Below are 9,634 nucleotides of genomic sequence, written 5' to 3' on the forward strand. Positions count from 1 at the left end.
GGGCTGTTTTCCGTTGAACAGACCCGAATGGCATCAAACAGACCCGGCTGAAATACTGGACAGACCCGACTGGCACAAGTCGGGTCGGACGTCGCCACGGAGGCTCCCGATGGAATTTTGAGGCAAGGTCAGTGGCTCCTGACTCCTAACTGACCCCCGGAGGTGACTGTGGTGGTCGTTTGGTCCCAGAGTTATCGGGTCGACCCGTACAGCCCTGCAAAGATCACGGAAATCAGAGCATGTCTGGAAATTCGGACCCGTCTGGCACCAGTCGGGTCGGACATTGCTACGGAGGCTCCCGATGGAATTGTTGAGCAAGGCCAACGGCTCCCGACTGCTAACTCACCTATGGAGGTGGCTGTGGTGGTCGTTTTCCGAAAAGAGTCTCGGATCGACCCGATCTGCAAGAAAACCGCACAAACAGTCAGAAATTTCGACCCGACTGGGCAGTCGGGCTGTTTCTTCTTCCTGGGGTTAAACCGACGGGTTTTTCTTGGATTTCTTGACTCCTTGACACCCTAGGGTTGTGTGGGGAGGTGTTTGATGGGTTTTGGTAGCTCAAACCGACTTGGAAAGGCTTGAAACCCGGTTTGACATTTTTTACCCGAGAAGGACCAAATCTTTCCAGATTTTGTTCAAAGCTGGTTCTATGGCTTAGAGGCTTCAAACTTAAAATCTAAGTTCAGAAATGGATAGAGGGGCTCAAAAACATGTGGGATATGAAGTTTGGTAAAGTTTGGATTCAAGCCGGGATGGATTCCGACTTAAGACTTTGCCCGGTTTTGCTTGGTTTTGCTTGCTGGAAATGGCTGAAGCTTGCTGCGGTTTGCTATGGAGTTTGAGAGCTTTTGAAGAGTGAGAAATGCTAGAGAGAGAGTGCTTGAAGGTGTCTCCTTAAGTTAATGACTTAGAAAGTATATATAGGCTATGCTTAAGTGCAATTAAGTGAAGAAAAGTGCAATTAAGGGGCATGGATTAGGAGATCCGAATTTGTTTAATGAAGGAAGAAGATATTCTTGCAAGTGGCATTGATGGAGAAGAGATAAAACATTACTGAGCATTGATGGGGAGTTGGAGTGCAAGAATGAAACACTTAGATATTTTAGGGGATAAGTGTGCAAGTTGTCTTCTTATCTTCATGGAGATGAAGAAGACAAAGGAGAGGACACCTAGGGCAAGGATGGGGCGGCTAGGCCTAATCCGTGGGTCCTACGGCCGAAGATGAGAAACCGGGAGAAAGCTCGGGTCTCGATTGGTCGTGCATTCGAAGTTCGTGGTTCAAATTGAACGCTGAATTGTCGACATGCGCGAGAAAACGGGTTTAATGAGCCCGAGATTGGCATTTTTCATGGAGAAATGCCCCGGAAGCGTACGAGGCTCGGAAGCCGATTTTGCTCATTGCAGGTGACCAGAGCGAAGTTGTCCGCTTCTGACAGCATATCTTGTGTCTGCATCTCACGTTGGTCATTTTGATATAAATTGTCAGACAACGTGAACAATTATCCCTTAAGCCGGTAATGCTAACGTGGGGCCGGAGACGTCCTAGGAGGCCGAAACTGGATTTCTCAGGATGATTTCTGAGTTGCTTGGGCACTCCGGAGATTACTGTAATCTCTGTTTGTCGAGATCAAACCTCCAAGGACTTGAAAAGTGTATCTGAGACCTCTAAAGCACTGCTCGGGAGGTCTAGGTGAGTCGTGTGATTTATTCCGACGATTCCACATTGAGCCTTGAGAAGGCTAGCATTGTGTAACGTAAGCATTCGGCGTCAAGTTTTCCCAAAGAGGACCTCCGGATATGGATTTCCACTGAAAATGGTCATTTCCGCTCCTCGGAGGTTACTCGGGAAACCGTGAAGGGTTTTGCCGTCTGTTTTGCCCAATTGTGAATGTCTGCTAGAGTTTTCTGGGCAATGCGGTATGAACTTCGTTTGCCGTAATTCCATCAGACCATTCTCCGGCTATGCTCTTCTAAAGAGGGGTATGCTTGTTTTGCTGTTCGGAAGTCATTTGAAGTGTCTGTGTGACTTCCAAGAGACAATCTGAAGCATTGTTCATGCTCTGTGTGTTGATGGGACATGGCCGCGTCTGATATTTGGAATTAACTTTTCTCCAGGAAACCGGCATTTTTGGACTTCCACTGAAAAGTTGTCTGTATACAGAAAGTTGTTCTGTATAGAGCAGATGATTTGCAAAATGCCTTTGGGGACACTTTTCATCTATTTGGCATTGATGTGGATTTTTGGAGTCCAATATTTACTATCTTCCGACGACCGAGCGAATTATCGGAAAATAGTACCGTCCTTGTAGTACACTGAAAATGCCGGTTTTGGACATTGTTGAGCTCTCTGGTCGCTCTGTTGCCCTTTGGTGACCCGTAGAGTCCTTCTGTCATGTCCATGGGTCATTTGCTCAATTTTGCCAACTTGAGGATGAATAGTGATTTCTTGCTTTGCCGAGCCGTTTTCTGTGTTCTGCTCAAGTCGTGGCTTGGATCATTGCTAATATCGTTGTTTGGAATGGTGAGCCAAAATGGGGTGCTGACAGCTTGCCCCTCTTTGACTGCTTGCTCGAGTAGAGGATGCAATCAAAGATTTCAAAAGCACCCCAGTTTGATAGCAATGATCAAGGTGGAATTTCCTATATGGCCCTCTCCTTTTTGCTTTGGATATGTAGGATGTTGTACCTAATAAAAGGGAATATGGTGAGATGCGCACAATAGACATGTAGAGTTCGGAACAAAGCTGAAACAGGCAATTAAAGTCGGGACTGACCCGACGGGGATTGACCCCAATGTAAGAAAAGTAGTCGGGACTGACCCGAAGGGGACTGACCCCGATGCAAGAAAAGTAGTCGGGACTGACCCGAAGGGGTTTGCAATATGCACGGGGCGCATACCGAATGAACTGCAAAGTTCAAAGGCGCCTACCCGGTGGACTTGCGAGGTGCACGAGCGCTTGCTCGGTGGGTTTGCAATATGCACGGGGCGCATACCGAATGAACTGCATGGTTCAAAGGCGCCTACCCGGTGGACTTGCGATGTGCACTGCGATCCTGAGAGGGTGCACGCTAATTAAAGTGCATTGCGGAAATAAATGTGCACTGCAATCCTGAGAGGGTGCACGCTAATTAAAGTGCATTGCGGAAATAAATGTGCACTGCAATCCTGAGAGGGTGCATGCTAATTAAAGTGCATTGCGGAAATAAATGTGCACTGCGATCCTGAGAGGGTGCACGCCAATTAAAGTGCATTGCAGAAATAAATGTGCACTGCGATCCTGAGAGGGTGCACGCCAATTAAAGTGCATTGCGGAAATAAATGTGCACTGCGATCCTGAGAGGGTGCACGCCAATTGTACGGACCCGAATGTGGACTCTCGTCGGGGCCCGCATTGCGCGCTTTTGGATCGCGCGGCTTGGGAGTGTCCACCTTCCCGTGGGGACGCGTGACGGACACGCGTGAGAGAAGGAGTCGCCACTTATCATTTTACGACCCGTAGGTCGAGGGCGGATAAGTTACCCGAGTCTAGGGGTATGGAACACCTAGTTTGTCGTTAAGACATTGATCTGTGCGGAACCGGAAAATCCGTGTTCGGGGGTTCATGTTACGTGCGGGCCTATATCCCGCACGCCCTTTCGGTACTCTGGTTTGCTAGGCTTGCATTTTTGTTTTATTTACCGCATGAATTAGCCTGCACTCGGCTCACACGTTTTGACACCGTAACTTCGATGAATTAAACGATGTCGGTGGAGAAGCTGAGAGAGAAGTAAACCCGTGTGTCGGGGAATTGGTTCACAATCTTGCGTTACAGTTCATCGAACCATGGAGGTTGAATCCCTGCGTGAACCAGAACCGCGAGTTCTTGGATTTACTTGTATCCATGGTTTTCAGAATCATGATTCGAATCGTAGAATCGTACGATTCTACGATTCACAGAGGGCCATGCGATTCCGAGTCAAGGTATTGAGTCAGAAAATGTACAATCGTATGTGAATCGGGTGTTGGATCGCGGAATCGCGGAATCGGGCCGATTCTGCGATTCCGGATTCTGCCCAGATTCACGTGAAGCCCAGGCCTGATTATGGCGAAGCCCAGGCCCCTCACGTGAAGCCCAGGCCTGATTATGGCGAAGCCCAGGCCCGAGCCCGATAGGTCTCCCCTCCCCCCCTTCTTCTCCTTCGTTTTCCACTTCTTCTCCAGCGCTCGATTTCTCCTATGTTCTGTGCCCTAGCTTCCCCATCTTCGACATTGCTGCTTCAAATTGATCTTATTTTCTTCTTGTTCCGACGAGCTTGAAGCTCCGAGACCGTGGATCCGTGGTTCCGAGTCTGAATTCCGCTTCCACAGTGACCTTCGCAAGAGCCTCCCTCACGGCCGAACAGGCCCGCACCATCAAGGTTCCTCCTCTCAATCCCAAGTCAGTTCTTTTGAACTTCTGATCGATTCTTTCGTTGTCGATTGATGGGAACTCTCATCCGGGTTCCATTTCCGTCACTTATTAGTTGATGAATAAGGACTGTTCAGTCGTTCCATTGACTATGGCCTCTGTGATTTTCTTGATTCCAATTTATTTCTGAATTTCTTGCTTCTAATTGATTTCTAAATCGGACTTAGAATCTTTATGGTTCCAGTCTGGAACTTCCAGAGATGAATTAGATGATAACAGATTAACATGCGATTTATCATTTTTGTTTATGGGTAATCTGTTCCAGAGATGGATTATGTTTCTGAATCTTGGTGATTTTAATTGAATCTTGTGCTGATGAATTTGTTCTAATTGTGCTGATTCTGAAGAAATTATGCTGATGAAATGAAAGTGCCCATTTGCCCTGTATGTAATAATGCTGGTGCCTGATGGAATTGCTTATGTTATTGTACTGAAATTGTGCTAATTTTATGGGTAATCTAGTTGTCTTCATGGTTCCAATCTTCCAGATGAAATTGTGATTTATGTTTCTGAATCTTGGTGATTTCAATTGAATCTTGTGCTGATGAATTTGTTCTAATTGTGGTGATTCTGAAGAAATTGTGCTGATGAAATGAAAGTGCCCATTTGCCCTGTATGTAATAATGCTGATGCCTGATGGAATTGCTTATGTTATTGCACTGAAATTGTGCTAATTTTTTTCCCGCATTGTGCTATAATTTTCTATTGAGTTAGATTTGTTGAGTGAGTGATTATTAAGTTTGGAATCTTTGGATTGAATAGAGATGGCTTCTGCAAGTGGATCTGGGAGTGCATCGGCTAGTAATACTGGGGCAGTAGCCAAATCTAGGAAAAATGCAACTGGAGTTAGAGATGATCTGGCTTGGGCGCACGGTTATGAAGTTCCAGGAGAGAGGCTGAAGATTAAATGTAAATATTGTGACAAGGTAGTTTCTGGAGGTCCCTATAGGTTGAAATATCACTTGGGATGTACCAAGATTAACGTGGCACCTTGTCCAGCTGTTCCTGATGATGTTAAGAATAATATGCTCGCTATTTGTATGCGTTTAGAGGATCTTTCAGTGAAGAAAAAACAAGCTAGTAGTTGTGGTTTAGAAGGTGATGATGTTGTAGATGTTGGTAATGATGATGAAGATGCAGGGGTTAATACAAAGAGAAAGGGAAATGAAACAGCTGAAATTTCTAGTTTCTTTAAGAAGAGGAATTTGAACATTCAAAGCAAGCAAAAACAATCAACAATTAATCAGATGATGAAGAAAGATTTGAGAGAGGATGTTTGCATGCAGATTGCTCGTTTTTTCTATACAAGTGCAATTCCATTTAATTGTGTCAAGAATCCTGAGTTTGAAAAGATGTGTCATTTGATTGGGAAGTATGGTATTGGATTGAAACCGCCGTCTTATCATGAGCTTAGTGATAAATATTTGAGAAAAGAGGTTGATAATACTATGTCATTGCTTGAGGATCATAAAGCTATGTGGAGAAAGTCGGGGTGTTCTATAATGTCAGATGGTTGGACTGATAAGAAGAAGAGGTCCATATGCAATTTCTTAGTGAATAGCCCTAAGGGAACAATTTTTTTGACTTCCAGTGACACATCAGACATCTCTAAGACTGCAGTGAAAGTATTTCAGATGATAGATGATATAGTGGAGCAAGTTGGGGAAGAGAACGTGGTTCAAATTGTCACGGATAATGCTGCTAATTACAAGGCAGCAGGTGAGATGCTAATGGAGAAACAGAAGAAGTTATTTTGGACTCCTTGTGCAGCTCATTGCATAGATCTTATGTTAGAGGATTTGGAGAAGAAGATTAAGGTACATGAGCTGACAATAATGAAGGGTAGGAAGATTACGACATTCATTTACTCGAGAACACTTCTCATCACAATGCTGAAGCATTTCACCAAGGGCAAAGATTTGATTAGACCGGCTGTGACTCGCTTTGCCACTGCTTATCTGACTTTGGGATGCCTCTTCGACAATAGAAATGCTCTAAGGACAATGTTTGCATCCAAGCAATGGAAAGGGAGTCGATTTGCGAAGTTAGAAGGTGGAAAGTATGCGGAACGTGTTATTATGGATACCAGATTTTGGAGTAATGTTAATACATGTTTGAAGGCTGCATATCCTCTCATTAAGGTCCTCCGCATGGTGGATTCGGATGAAAAGCCCGCGATGGGCTTTATTTATAATGAGATGGAGAAAGCTAAGCAGAAGATCAAAACAAACTTCAAGGATGATCGGAAGAGGTAAAATTATTTATAAGCTGTTATAACTTATATGCTTAGTCTTTACTTACTTATTTATCATTATATTTGAAATTTGTAAGTATCTAATAATGATTTGTTTCATGATTTTAGCTATGATCCTATTTGGAAAGTTATTGATGAGAGATGGGAGGTTCAACTTCATAGGCCTCTACATGCTGCTGCTTATTACCTGAATCCCCAGTTGCATTTCTCTTCTGAATTTAGAGCTGCTAGAGAAGTTATGCGTGGATTATATAAGGTTATGGATCGGATGCTAGATGATGAAGAGAGGGATAAGGTTGATTTGCAGCTAGAGGAATTCAAACATGAAAGAGGACTCTTTGGATTCTCATTTGCAAAGTCTATGAGGTTTAAGAAGACACCGGCAGATTGGTGGGAATCATATGGTGCCGATACCCCAGAGTTGCAAAGATTTAGTATAAGGATATTAAGTTTGACCTGTAGCTCTTCGGGATGTGAGCGTAATTGGAGTGCTTTTGAAATGGTATTTTATGAATATGAATTTTGTTACCTTATCAGAATTCATGTTAATATATCAACTTATTGTTTTGTTTTGCTTAGGTACACACAAAGAGAAGAAATCGGTTGCATCAAAAGAAGATGAATGATATAGTATTTGTGATGTACAATTTGAAGTTGAAAGATAAGAAGATCGAAGCAAGTTGATCTTCAAGTAGAGGACATTTCTTCCGATGATGAATGGATTGTCGAAGATGAGACAGAGAATACCGCAACTTTAAGTCATAATTTTAACTTGCGTTCTCTTGGTCGTGGGGATGATGGTGATGAAGAAAGTGAAGGTATTCAAATTGGCGATGAACATGCAGAGAATATGCGCACACAAGAGCATGGCACGGTTGATGACTTAGAACTTCCCGAAGAAGATGAGTTTGATATTTTGTATGATGATGATGTTGGTGATGATGAAGATTTGGATGAGATTTGATCTATTTGTTCATTTTATGTTATGACTTATGACTTATGTTGTTAACTTTTTATTTCGGGAGTTTGAGTTATGATTTGAAATTTTGGACCTTGAATTTCGATAATTTGTAACGATATTTTGTGTTTTTATCATTTTATGACTTATTGTTGATTTGTTGGTTAGAATTGATTTTTTTTGCTCAGGAAAATATGTTACATATATATATATATATATTTTTTAATTACAGGTAGAATCTTACGATTCACGATTCGAATCGCGATTCACGATTCTACGACCCTCGACCGATTCCAGGTAGAATCGCGATTCTGAAAACCTTGCTTGTATCTGGGCAAGCATTAGACCGATTCGATTAATTCGACTCTCGGATCGTTCGCTCACCGACTGGAATTCTTACAGAATAAATGTACAAAATAAAATCCTTACAATGCTCTCGAAAACAATAAATACAAATTACAAATGGCCGAATTCCAGTCGACTCGCGTTCGGTTATTATTCCACTCTACCTCACCGTGAGTTTAGGGAAAAAGACCGAAGAACTGAAATTCAATGGACGCTCTCACTGAATAGGGCGTTGGACCCTGTGAGTGTTGATTAGGGCGTTGAACCCTGTGCTCGATGATTAGGGTGTTGAACCCTAATATTATTCGGCCTAGGGATCAAGCTCGACCCGTATGGCAAACAAGTGCGGAAAGATAACACGCAACATGTTAATAACAGACAAGGTGTTTTGTATTTACCGAATGTACGTGGATTAACAAGTTTATTAATCCAAAAGTGTTTTTGCAAGCAAATGCCATATGCTAAGCAATCAAACACGTGCCAATGTTTTCGTATTCTGCTTTTGTTGGAAATTTGGAAAAGAGAATTGAATATCATGTGTGTAGATTGCTTTTATAGTGATTCGGTGTTGTGACACTGAATTACCACTGAATTGATCCAAACTTGTATTTTGACTCTAGATTTGGAACCTAGAGTTCCGCCTAACCATTTTCTAGGATTTGGTTTAGTCGAGTGAAATGATTAGTCCGATAACTGTATTTTGATACAGAATACCCAACTGACATCTTAAACTGCGCTAGGATGTCGGCGAATCACGAAATGATGTTCTTGCCCTTGATTTGAAAATTTGTTTTCAGAAAAGGAGAACAACACAATAAGGATTTGAAAGTATGAGGGTTTTGAAAAGGGCATTAACACCGTTTTGTAATTCGTCGACGCGAGTTACAAATTAATGTCCAATTCGTGCAAAGTTATTTAAATGGAATGAATTAACCGTGTGAACGTCCCGACTAACCCGTTCGTGGAATTAATGCTTAAGGTTATTGCCGAATACTTTAATTGTGAAAACGATTCGTGATTCGGCGACCAACAAGAATCCGTAAGGATCGAGGATATTTGGTCCAATGACCGAAACTACCCTCGTAACCGAATGGACCCGAATGAGTCAACGATACCCGAATCCATGCATGTTTTGTTTTGAAAAGACATGTAATCGATGTTTTAACATGGGAATCGTGGAAATATCGAAATTACACTTTCGTACAATCCGAGAAATGAATTAAACTCGAAATAAGGAAATCATTCTTGATCCAAAAAGGGCCAAGAAGCCCTCGGCTTCACCTTGTCAAAGATGGCCGAATACTCTCATGGCTCGATTCAAATCACAAAGATTTTCCTTGTCTTGGTTTAATCATTTTTCGCATGCTCAAACATCAAACATCATGAATAACACGTTTTGACAAAAACCGGTATTACCATGATTTGATTAACTCATTTAAACATGCAAACATTCACAAACATGTTATTTAAGGAATCGATAAAATAATACCGGCTTCATGCATGCAAGAACAACAAAATAAACTCGGAAAATAACTTGGATCGGGCTAAGGAGACCAATCTTAACCCGAAAAGAGCAACTCAAGTCTCGGCCATCCCATTTAGAGACTTGGCCGTGAGCTCACTTGCCATT

At 42.6% G+C, this 9,634-nt stretch overlaps 1 pseudogene; it reads left to right on the forward strand.

The window, feature by feature from the left end:
* The first annotated feature begins 5,211 nt into the window (after positions 1-5,211).
* Positions 5,212-7,665, forward strand: LOC116214418 (annotated as a pseudogene).
* The last annotated feature ends 1,969 nt before the right edge of the window (positions 7,666-9,634 follow it).

The sequence above is a fragment of the Punica granatum genome, chromosome 7, assembly GCF_007655135.1.
Source record: "Punica granatum isolate Tunisia-2019 chromosome 7, ASM765513v2, whole genome shotgun sequence".
Taxonomy (NCBI): Eukaryota; Viridiplantae; Streptophyta; class Magnoliopsida; order Myrtales; family Lythraceae; genus Punica; species Punica granatum.